Source organism: Pan paniscus, chromosome 21 (assembly GCF_029289425.2).
Source record: "Pan paniscus chromosome 21, NHGRI_mPanPan1-v2.0_pri, whole genome shotgun sequence".
Lineage (NCBI taxonomy): Eukaryota > Metazoa > Chordata > Mammalia > Primates > Hominidae > Pan > Pan paniscus.
The window spans coordinates 11,262,099-11,275,388 of NC_073270.2; positions in this window are offsets into that span (position 1 = coordinate 11,262,099).

The following is a 13,290-nucleotide window of genomic DNA, read 5'->3' on the forward strand; positions in this document are numbered from 1 at the left end:
ATTGGCCATTTGTTTTGTTTGTTTGTTTGTTTGTTGTTTTTGTTTTGGGACAGGGTCTTGCTCTGTCCCAGGCTGCAGTGCAGTGGTGCCATCTTGGGTTACTGCAACTTCCAGCTTCCAGTCAGGTGGTCCTCCAGCCTCCCAAGTAGCTGGGGCCACAGGCTCACACCACCACACCCAGCTATTTTTTGTATTTTTAGTAGAGACGGGGTCTTGCCATGTTGCCCAGGCTGCTCTTGAACTCCTGCACTCAAGCCATCTGCCCACCTCAGCTTCCCAAAGTGCTCAGATTATAGACATGAGCTGCTGTGCCTTGCCAATTGTCCATTTGTGATTATTGAAGTCATCACAACTACTCCTGGATGCATCTGCTAAATGTTTCTTGAATCTATCTGTGTCTCTCATGTATACTGACACCACCATGTGTCATAATTCCTTCACTATTCTAATGAATAACTTCCTAACCAATCTCTCCTCCTCAAACTCACTATTTCCCCCCTACTGCCCTCCTGCCTCAACTTAAAACAATGTCAGAATTGCAGGCTAGGTGTGGTGGCTCACACCTGTAATCTTCCTCGGGAAGCTGAGGCAGGAGGATCACTTGAGCTCAGGAGTTCAAGACCAGCCTGGACAACATAGTGAGACACCATCTCTACAAAAAAAAATTTTTTAAAGAATTTCCATTGATTTTAGATTAATTCCAAACCCTTCATCATCACAAGTTTGGCCTGGCTTGGCTGCAACCTGTATCTTCAGAGACATCTTCCACAGTATTTGCCCTCACTCTCTACTCTAAGCTTTGGCCACAGTGACCTTCTTCCAATTCTTCACGTATGTTTCTTCCTACAACAGTGCCTTTGTATATGCTGTTCTTTCTGTCTGGAATAATCTCATTTTTCTCTAATTCTAATTAATTCTAACAACGCTTGATATCTAAAAGATCTCTCTTATTCCTATTACATCTTCTTAAAAAACAGATTATCAGGCCAGGCATGGTGGCACATGCCTGTAATCCCAGCTCTTTGATAGGTCAGAGTGGGCAGATCACTTGAGGCTGGGAGTTCGAGACCAGCCTGGGCAATATGGCAAGACCCAGCCTCTACTAAAAATAAAAAAATTAACCAGGTGTGGTGGCACACACTTGTAATCCCAGCCACTCGAGAGGCCAAGGCATGAGAATCACTTGAACCCAGGAGCTAAGATTGCACCACTGCATTCTAGCCTGGGTAGCAGAGTAAGACTGTCTTAAAAAAAAAAAAAAAGAGAGAGAGAAAAAAGAAACAAAGCAAAATAACAGATTGATTATCTCTTAATAGTTTAGTTGTAAGTGTACCTTTATGTGGGTGAATTTTAGCCTTTATGTGGGTGAATTTTAGACATTAAGCTCAATCAGAACAGGAACTATGTCTTTTCTTTTTTTTTTTTTTTTTGAGATGGAGTGTCGCTCTGTCACCCAGGCTGGAGTGCAGTGGCGCGATCTCGGCTCACTGCAACCTCTGCCTCCCGGGTTCACGCCATTCTCCTGCCTCAGCCTCCTGAGTAGCTGGGGTTACAGGCGCCCGCCACCACGCCCAGCTAATTTTTTTGTATTTTTAGTAGAGACGGGGTTTCACCGTGTTAGCCAGGATGCTCTTGATCTCCTGACCTTGTGATCTGCCCACCTCAGCCTCCCAAAGTGCTGGGATTACAGGCGTGAGCTACCGCGCCCGGCCAGGAACTATGTCTTTTCATACTTCCTATGGTATCCCTAGCTATGACACTAGGAGCTCAACAAACAAATGGAAGAATTGAAACTGAATAGGAAAAATATATGCACAATGACTTGACATGGTAACCAATAAAGGTCTTCATCGAATGAATAAGGAGAATTTTTTTTTTTTTTTTTTTGAGACAGGGTCACACTCTGTAGGCCAGGCTAGAGTACAGTGGTGCAATCCTGGCTCACTGCAACCTCTGTGAATGAGGAGAAACATAATCTGGTTCTAAGAAAGTAAGAATCATAGAACCAAAAAACCTGCAAATGTACCATATTTAATTTCATATTTTAAAACTATTTCCAAAGCACAATCCTAGTGTTTACATCAGAGCATTCATTACAATGAAAATAAAACCAGAAAGCATTCAAATATGAGAAGACAGATTCATCTCTGAGGATTATCAGGAATTAATTTATAGTAGACAATCACAAAGTTATTTCTTATGATGCTCAATAAAGAGTAAAAAAGGTATTTAAACAAGAACTTGAATTCATTTGTGTTTTAAACCCTTGGTTTCATATGCTATAAATATTAAGACAAAATTTTTCATTATACTTTATCATTAAGTAAAAATCTAATTTAATAAAATGTTCATACATAGTAAATGCTTAAGTAAAATAAATAAGAATGGCTGATAATTTCTCTTGAGAAATTGATAGGAATTTCTGTTTTAGTTTTTAAAAGTTCTTTAATTTTGATAAGTAACCTAAGAATATCTAAGCTATTATATAATTTTAAAATAGATTGAAACTTATTTCATATGTATTCATTTCTTACGGTCAAAAAATATAAATAAGAGTAAAGAAGTAAAGGTTTGCAAAATAATAGTTTTGATAATATTTTAAGAGCCAGTCATTGGGAACAAATTTTAATTAATAAGCTGTTGATAAAAACTCAATCCATCTTTCTTAAATCCAGGGAATATTAAATTCCTTTGTAATAAAATAATCTACTTGATACTCATAGATATATCCAATGTGCTGATAAAAAGTAAAACTTAGCACATCTATCTATTTTTCTAGTGGACCAAGACTGTTGGGAGATTTAATAAATATGCCCCTTGTGTGTGGTCCCTAACACCACCTAAAAGAATTATAAGAGTATGCCCAGTTAAGTTACTAAGCCTGTAAGAGGACTTCAAAATTAAGCAAATGATTAAATATCCTTGTAACAACTCCACTCAACTTATAAATTTGTAGTTTTGCCTTATCTCAGTTAAATTTTTAAGACATTCTTACTGTTTTTGTTTTTGAAATTGCTAAAATAATGTGTGATTGTCAGAGTGTTGGAATTTACTTGAAGATTTTGCCTACCTCCCATTTATTGAGTGTGCATTATGTGCCTGGCTCTGTAGTAAGAGCTTTTAATTCATTTCATTGGTTCTTTTTTTTTTTTTTTTTTTTGGCCAAAATAGCAAATTTTATTTTAAACAGTAGTCTATAAGGTTTTTTCTATTATCATTATTATTATTATTTTACTTTCTAAACTTTTCTTTAATTTTAATTTTTATTTTTATTGATCATTCTTGGGTGTTTCTCACAGAGGGGGATTTGGCAGGGTCATAGGACAATAGTGGAGGGAAGGTCAACAGATAAACAAGTGAACAAAGGTCTCTGGTTTTCCTAGGCAGAGGACCCTGCGGCCTTCCGCAGTGTTTATGTCCCTGGGTACTTGAGATTAGGGAGTGGTGATGACTCTTAACGAGCATGCTGCCTCCAAGCATCTGTTTAACAAAGCACATCTTGCACCTCCCTTAATCCATTTAACCCTGAGGGGACACAGCACATGTTCAGAGAGCACAGAGTTGGGGGTAAGGTCACAGATCAACAGCATTCCAAGGCAGAAGAATTTTTCTTAGTACAGAACAAAATGAAGTCTCCCATGTCTACTTCTTTCTACACAGACACAGCAACAATCTGATTTCTCTATCTTTTCCCCACCTTTCCCCCTTTTCTATTCCACAAAACCGCCATCGTCATCATGGCCCGTTCTCAATGAGCTGTTGGATACACCTCCCAGACGGGGTGGTGGCCGGGCAGAGGGGCTCCTCACTTCCCAGAAGGGGCGGCCGGGCGGAGGCGCCCCCCCACCTCCCTCCCGGACGGGGCGCCTGGCCGGGCAGGGGCTGACCCCCCACCTCCTTACCGGACGGGGTGGCTGCCGGACTGGGTGGCTGCCAGGCGGAGACGCTCCTCACTTCCCAGACGGGGTGGCTGCCTGGCGGAGGGGTTCCTCACTTCTCAGACGGGGCAGCCGGGCAGAGACGCTCCTCACCTCCCAGACGGGGTGGCGGTCGGGCAGAGACACTCCTCAGTTCCCAGACGGGGTCACGGCCAGGCAGAGGCGCTCCTCACATCCCAGACGGGGCGGCAGGGCAGAGGTGCTCCCCACATCTCAAACGATGGGCGGCCGGGCAGAGACACGCCTCACTTCCTAGATGGGATGGCGGCCGGAAAGAGGCGCTCCTCACTTCCTAGATGGGATGGCGGCCGGGCAGAGACGCTCCTCACTTTCCAGACTGGGCAGCCGGGCAGAGGGGCTCCTCACATCCCAGACGATGGGCGGCCAGGCAGAGACGCTTCTCACTTCCCAGACGGGGTGGCGGCCGGGCAGAGACTGCAATCTCGGCACTTTGGGAGGCCAAGGCAGGCGGCTGGGAGGTGGAGGTTGTAGCGAGCCGAGATCACGCCACTGCACTCCAGCCTGGGCAACATTGAGCACTGAGTGAAGGAGACTCCGTCTGCAATCCCGGCACCTCGGGAGGCCGAGGCTGGCGGATCACTCGCGGTTAGGAGCTGGAGACCAGCCCGGCCAACACAGCGAAACCCCGTCCCCACCAAAAAAATACGAAAACCAGTCAGGCGTGGCGGCGCGCGCCTGCAATCGCAGGCACTCGGCAGGTTGAGGCAGGAGAATCAAGCAGGGAGGTTGCAGTGAGCAGAGATGGCGGCAGTACAGTCCAGGTTCGGCTCGGCATCAGAGGGAGACCGTGGAAAGAGAGGGAGAGGGAGACCGTGGGGAGAGGGGAGAGGGGAGAGCCATTTCATTGGTTCTTAAGAACAACCACATAAGGTTAAGAAGCTCACAAAATTAGAGTTTACTTAAGTATTTAAACCTGGGTCTTTCTGTCTTCAAAATGCTATGCCACACTTCCTTTCAGCTCTGTAAACTGCATAGGCTCACTTATTTTCTCAAATCTGTAAAAGTCTGTAAAACCTGTCTGATGTCTGTAAAACATCATCAACTTTAAATATGTTTTTTTATAGGGAAAAAGAAAAATCAAATAACGTATACTTTGATTTTAAGACACACTCCAATTTTAGAAAAGTTAAATGTGAAAAAGAAAACAATCTCATGGATCTTAAAAGTATCTGTGATTTATTATCTCCATTAGCAGTGAGCAGTATTCATGGTCTTCCAAAAATATAGAAATATAGTATTGGGCATTTAGTAATTGAAAATTATTCTATTTAAAATAGCAACATAACAATGAGATGCTTAAAAATTAACATAAAAGGTTTAAAACCTATACTGAAAACTTTAAAATCTTAATAAAGATAATGAAATATGATTTGAATTAATGAAATGATTACCACATTCTTGAGTGGAAACACTTAATAACCCAAGAATGTTAATGTTTCTGCAAATTAATATATAAACCTGAATTGAATTCCAATGTAATTCATTTTATAATTACATGAAATGATCTATAAATTTATATGAAAGAATAAAACTAAAAAATAGCCAAGGGGTATATTAAAGAGAAAAATAGTGAAATAGGGAATTCCTTTAGCAGATACTAAAAATTTTAAGACATGATTATAATCAATAAGTGTGGTATTGCTTTAAGAAAAGGCAAAAAAAATTAGTCGAAAAGACAGTTTAGAAATAAATTTCCCATAAATGAGAATGTAATATATGACAAGGGTGGTATTTCAACTTGTTGGGAAAAGATATTTTAAAAATAATTGATGTTGACACAACTGGTTCTCCATCTAGAAGAAAATTAAACTGAACCTATACCTCATATCATATATATATATAATTACAGATAGATTAAAACTTAAATGTACAAGGCAAAATGCTTAGGAGAATATTTAGAAGACCTAAGGGTTTTTAATCAAGATAAGAAACCCAGACTAGAAAACATAGACATATTTGATTAGAGAAAAATTAAAGCGTTTTAATTGGTAAAGCATCCCATGATTGAAAGAAATAGAAAACAATTTGCAAAAAATATTTGTACCAAAGAGGATAGATGAAAGGTTAATATCTTTAATAACATTTATAATGCACAAAGCACTCTTACAAATAAGAAAAATAAGAAAATGGGCAATAAATATAGATAATTCAAAGAAGAACAAATCCAAATGGCTAGCAATATATTTTTTAAATACTCAAATTCATTAGTAATCAGAAACTTCAAAACAAAATAACAAGGAACTAATAATTGGTAAAATAAAAAAGAACATAGTACCTATTACTAACTGGTAGTGGCAATAGGTAATGAGGTTATGGGAAATGGTACTCATGAATGGCTGGTAGAATTATGAATTGTTACAGTCTTTTGCAAAATAATGAGGCAATACTTAGTAAAGAGTGCAAATCTTTTTCTGACCTGGAGATTTCATTCATTAGAATCTAACACTTATAAATGAAAACATAAGTAGGTAACAATATGTGTACAAAGTTATTGGCCTTCTTAAAAAGAATATATGTACAAAGTCATTGTCTATGGGTACAGACATACAGGAGGAAGGCAGATATAAAAATCTTGTCATAACCTCTCTGGCAAGGTGGCCTCTGGGTTTAGAGCAGCTCTCCTGAGAAGAGGTAGCTGTAAGCCATTAGCAGCTAATGCTCGCAGGATTTGGGGATGGGTACACTAGGCCAATTCAAATGGGACCTGGGTGGGACACCAACATCTTCCACTACAATCTCTACAGGCATAGTATGTGACCGTTAAAGAAAAGAATTAGCTTTTTCAGTTGACTTAGAGACTTTTCTGAAAAAAGCAGATCAAAGTTATGTAAAAGCAGATCAAAGTTATATGAAATGATCTTTTTTTTCTTTTACAAAAGCATGTACAAAATTTTTCTTCATATGTCTTTATATAAATTATCTGAGTATAGAGAAAATATGGTTCAATGCCCAATAGGTCATTTTTTCTGTTTTTGTTTGTTTTTTAGACAGAGTCTCACTTGTTGCCCAGGCTGGAGTGTAGTGGCACAATATCGGCTCACTGCAACCTCCACCTGTCGGGTTCAGGTCATCCTTATGTCTCAGTCTCCTGAGTAGCTGGGATTACAGGTGCACACCACCATGCCCATCTAATTTCTGTATTCTTCATAGAAACAGGTTTTTGCTATGTTGGCCAGACTGGTCTTGAACTCCTGACCTCAAGTGATCCACCTGCTTCAGCCTCCCAAACTGCTGGGATTACGGGCATGAGCCACTGTGCCCAGCCCCAGTAGCTAGTTTATATGTAATACCTAGTGCAGGAGAATGCACTAGGTATTACATATACCTATGTAATGAATGAAGATGATGCAGGTAGAAAAGGGGAGTAGGGAAGAATGTCAGGTCTAGGACAATTTAAGGAAAAAAAGAGAGAAAAGAGACTGCACCCTACCAAAAAAGACGATTATAATCAAAGAACGACAATAAACTAAGAAATGATTTGATAAGCTTGGTGGTAAAACCTGGCATTGGTACCTTCTGTCCACATTGGGCACACAGTTGGCCTTCCATATGGCAGGTTCCACATCTGTGGATTCAACCAACTGTGGATGGGAAATATTTGAAATAACGAAAATAAAAAATACAGCGTAACAATTATTTACATAGCATTTACATTGTTTTAGGTATTATAAGTAATCTAGAGATAATTTAAAGTATACAGGAGGATGTGTGTAGGTTACATGCAAATACTGTGCCATTTTACCTAAGGAATTTGATATCCAAGGAGGTCCAGGAACTAATGCCCCAAGAATTCCCAGGGATGACTGTATTTTGCTTTCTGTTCATCTGTAGCCCTGGAGAAGGATTTACATCTTGGCAGTTTTTTACCATCTGTGGTGAGTTGAATGATGTCCCCCCAAAAGATATGTCCAAAGACCTAAGTCCTGCTACCTGTGAATGTGACCTTATTTGGAAACAGGGTCTTTGCAAATGCAATTAAGGATCTTGAGATGACATCATCCTGGATTTAGGGTGGGCCCTAAATCCAATCACTGGTGTCCTTGCAAGAGAAAGGAGAGGGATATTTGACACACAGAGAGGGCGGTGGAAGGCCATGTGAATACAAGGGCAGATTGTAGTGGTGACAGCTACTACAGGCTGGAGAAGGTAAGGAATGATTAACCCTAGAGCCTCTGGAGGGAGCATAGCCCTGCCAACAACACTTTGATGACAAACTTCTAGTGTCTAAAACAGAGAGAATAAGTTTCTGTTATTTTAAGCCACTACTTTTGTGGCAATTGTTATGGCAGCCCTAAAAAACTAATATACCACCCCATTTCATAGACACCATAAGAGTTGAAGGTAGTAAAAACTTAAGGGCAATAGTTTGTTTATTGTTTGAATTCATCATACCACATAGGTGTTTTGCTGCTGCTTGTGAGTGACAAGTCAACAGATGGGTACAAAACTGGATCATTAAGAAGACGTAATGTCTAGCTTGGGGATGTGCGGCTGAACGTTCAGCCCATGAAGAGAGGCTATGCATTTGCTCTAAAGATTACCTGAATATGTATATATCTTTAATGATGCATATGAGAAAATAAATACAAAAATAAAAATGCATATGAGAAAGATAAACTTACTGATAGAAAATGTGGAAGGCATTTCAGAAGCATTTGATTAGTGTACTAGAAATGGAAGGCAATCTATTATATAATCGTCCTCCAGTTGTCACATCCATATACCGCAACCACAGTGTGAAAGTGCTCCTTTTCCTAAACTTTTGCCAACAATAGTTACTATCTTTGCCAATTTAGTAACTGAAAATGGACTCTCCTTTTAAAACTAATATTTAAAAAAATCACTGGGGGTAGATAATATGTAGTCTTTCCATTTCCAGTACACTTGGACCCAGAAATCTGAATTATATTTATTTATCCTGAAGAAATAATCAGGGATATGGGAAAACAATATATACAGTATGTTCACTGCATTGTTGCATATATTAACACAAAAATTTTGAAAACAACCCAAAGGTTTACTAATACCAATTTATTAACTAAATTATGGCATAATCTTTATAACTAAAATTTATTCAGGCATTAAAAATGATATAATATATTCCATTTACCCTGATGTGATTATTACACATTGTATGCCTGCATCAAAATATCTTATATACCCAATAAATATATACACCTACTAGGTACCCATAAAAGTTAAAAGAAACATGATGTAATAACAGAATGTGTAGAATTCTATATGTGTATGATGCTCATGACATATTAAGTAAAAGGAATAGATTATAAAACAGAACATACTGTATGATCATCTTTTTGGAAAAATCCATGCAGAAAACAAACTGAAAAGATACATAGAAAATGTAAACAGTGATTATCTCTGAAGATAGCAGGAATACACTTGACTTTAGTGTGTGTGTGTCTGTGTGTGTCTGATTCATATTTTCCCAGTTTTCTATTACAACATGTTTAACTTATAAAATTAACAATTAAAAAAAAATCTCGGCCAGGCGCAGTGGCTCACACCTATAATCCCAGCACTTTGGGAAGCCAAGGCGGGCGGATCACCTGAGGTCAGGAGTTCGAGATCAGCCTGACCAACATGGAGAAACTCCATCTCTACTAAAAATACAAAATTAGCCGGGCATGGTGGCACATGCCTGTAATCCCAGCTACTCGGGAGGTGGAGGCAGGAGAATCCTTGAACCCAGGAGGTGGAGGTTGCAGTGAGCTGAGATCGCGCCATTGCACTCCAGCCTGTGCAACAAGAGCGAAACTCCATCTCAAAAAAAAAAAAAAAAAAATTCTCCCTGGCTAGATGATCAACTTGTTGAGGCCAGAGACTGTGAACAAATTTGTGTTGTTTTTTCCTCTTCTCACCGCCAAATACGCTTGACTATCCTATCTGCAAACAGAAAGGGCTCAATTAATACTTCCCAAAATGAAACCACAATACTAGAAACAAAATCAAGATGGCTAAAATAAGATGTTTATTATAAGTATTTTTTCAAAGAGAATTTTTAATAGGAGATTGTCAAGCTGTTTTATTTCCCTCTAAATTCACACTTCATTACAGGTAATATAGTATTCTATGGATTTTAGTGCGCCAAGACTAATCGTCTCTCCAACAAACAGCTTCACTTACATTTAGGAATAGTTTTCAGGGATTGCATTCTCTTTCATGAATATTACTATATTCTTAGTAAAGCAGCATATAAATCTACTTATAATCCAAAAGTAGGCTAACATTGGGTTTAGGTGCATCTAAATTCAAATTCTGTAGATGATTGGCAAAAACTTCCATTGTGGGATACAATAGTTACTAAATGGAAGCACTTAGCTACATGAAAAAAGTTATAAAGATATCAGATATTCAAAATTGACTTTTCCTTCAGATTAAGAGATAGCTTTATTTAGACAGCTGAAACAGGGCCTTGTAGGAGATGTTTTGTCTCTTTGACTATTCCCCAAAGATTATCAGGAAGGAATAACCTAACTAATTGTATGTTTTGTCAAGGCCTGCATTGATTTTTTACATGATAATTTTAAATAACCTGCATAATGTATGTGATTGTAAACAACAGTATTTTATTTTGAAGTTATCCAAAGAACTGCTCAACAATATGAACAACAATATGAAAATACATAGTACAATGGCTGATTTATGGTTACTTAAAATTTCTTGTCTACAATGTAAATGCCTAAGTAGCTTTGATAATACAAACCAAATGAGTTCAAGGATACCTATAATAAAAGATATTAATGTGATATAGTTTAAATATCTTGTGTAAAATACTTCACTTACATAAAGTGCTTCAGTCTAACAGTTGATTTACAATGTCTAACATATAAAGACTCTCTAATATGGTACAAATGGAAGAATTAAAGAGTAGGATATCCATAAGACCAAATAAGTATTTGATTAAAAGTTTCCTTTATTTGCTGTAGCTCTCCACTTTTTTCCTTGCTGCTAAAATCCTAATGCCTTTTGATTAATAAGATGATAATTCTGTTGGACTCCTATGGTTCAATAATGTTTAATGTTACATGTCCTGAGAGTCCCACAAAACTACTGAGCAGCTGTCACTGACTTCATTTTCTTCTGCACACTCTCCCTTTCCTTTTCCACAGCTATCACGGTTTCCCATTCTCTCTCCTGAGGTACTTCATAATGCAATATTCAGACCTCAATCTTACTTTAAGTCACAAAACACTGCCTGAGGCTTACCTTAGTTGCTATTTTTACTTATCATTTATTTCTGCCAAAAGGAACTCCTCTAAAATTATTTTCATCAAGAATTTTCATTTCATGTTTTATCATCTAAGTTTGAATGCTAATTTTCTTGAACTATAGAGGAAGGTTTTTTTTCTTTTCTTTTTTTCTATTTCCAGTGTTTTCTGCTAGGGATTATTATAACTTTAGGAAACACAGAGGTATTTATAAATATATTTTAATGAATTCATGATATATTCAAAATAAGAGCATTGATGTTTCACCAAGGAATGTAATCGAATTGTATGGCAAAGCTAAAAATGATAGAATTTAAAAAGTGGCTATCGTGAAAAGTAGAAGCCCCTAATCTATAAGATCAATTGGAGAGGTTCGCTGTGTCACCCCTTCTTGGATGAACTTGAAAAAATGCAGGATAAGGGCAAGGAGAACCAGGACAATACCCAACTCCTATGTGACACATTGTAAACACATGTGATAAAGAACCCTTCTTTTAGGTTGGGGTGATGATAAAAATGCAAAGGCATGGCATCAAGAATGCTTTTTTCCATTTATGTGACCAAGTTTTCAGTAAATAATTTATTACAAATAAGCTTTTCCTCCTGCCTTTATTAGATAGCTATTGCTGTATAAGAAAGTACATCCCAAATTTGACTTAAAACAACATTTATTATCTCACAGATTTTGTGGGTTAGGAACCAACCTGGGAGTAGCTTAGCTGGCTTTTTTGCTTCAGGGTCTCTCGTGTGGCTCCAGTGGCAGGACTATACTCAACTCAAGGTTCCACTGGGGAGAACCTGCTTCCAAATTCACTCTTGTGGTTATTGGTACGATTCAGTTCCTTTTGAGCTGTTGGCTAGAAGCCTCCCTCAACCCTTGCTATGTTGGCCTCCCCAGGGGGCAGTTCCCAACATGACAGCTGGCTTCCACTGAGAGAGAAGGCATCAAGAGACAAACTCATCTTTTTACCACCAAATATCAGAAGTGACATCCTGTCCCTTCTGCTGTATTCTATTCATTAGAAGCTAGTCACTAGGTCCCACCTACACCCAGAGAGTGAACTGCCAGGAAGTGAGATTATTGGGAACCATCTTAGAGGCTGCCTACCACATGCAAAATACGTCCCCCCTACTCCTCAGATCCTCAAAAGTTTCACTTTTGCATTACAACATCAGCTCAAAGTTCAGAATCTCATAATTGGAATCAAGTCAGGGTGATATCATACCTGGAATCACCCCAGGCTTCCTTAGGAGGTAGTTCTTCAAGTACAGTTCCTGGAACACAGTTGCTTTCCATCTGTAGACCCATGAAACTAGAGAAAAGTTATCTGCCTTCTACTCACAGCATAAAATTATGGATAAGGCATAACCATAACCATCACCATAACATTCTGTCCACAAAGCTGGGAAACGGGAGACATAAAGGAGTCACTAAGTCTAGCCCATGCTCAAGGGGAGGAAATTATGCAAGGTCTGAAACTAGGAGGTGGGGCCACCTTAGAGGCTGCCTACCACACTGCCCTTCTATTTGATTCTAATAATAAAAGGAGTAAAACTTTTGATAAATATTTTATGAGACTTCAGGTGGGGCTGATATCTAACATATATGGATGGCATTGCTGCTTGTATTGCTAGTTTTTTCCTTTGGCTCAGAGTAAAAATTCTTTTTGATTACAAGAATATCAGAGGAAATTGTTTAACAATTCTATTTCTCTTTATCATGGCTATAGATCTGATCATTGACTATTAGGTTGGTTTGTTTCCCAAAAATTTCCAAAATATTTTCCTAAAGTTTAATACAACATTTGTTATAGCTCCATGCTTATTCATGTGGCTGCCTTCTATATTTTTTCTTCAATTTATCAATACATCTTATATTTGCATAAAATTCAAACTACATCCCTTGGTGAAACATAATGTCTCTACTTTGAACATGGAAGATTTTCTGCTTTCTTTTTCATACTATTGACTAGAGAAATAACTTCCCCTTCCTTTATGCTGCTTTCTGAAGTCCTGCTAGAATACTCCTTATTGTCCTTCCTTTTTCTATCAGTCTATGGTTCTCAACCAACAACAGTTTTGCTCTTCGGGGGACATTTGGC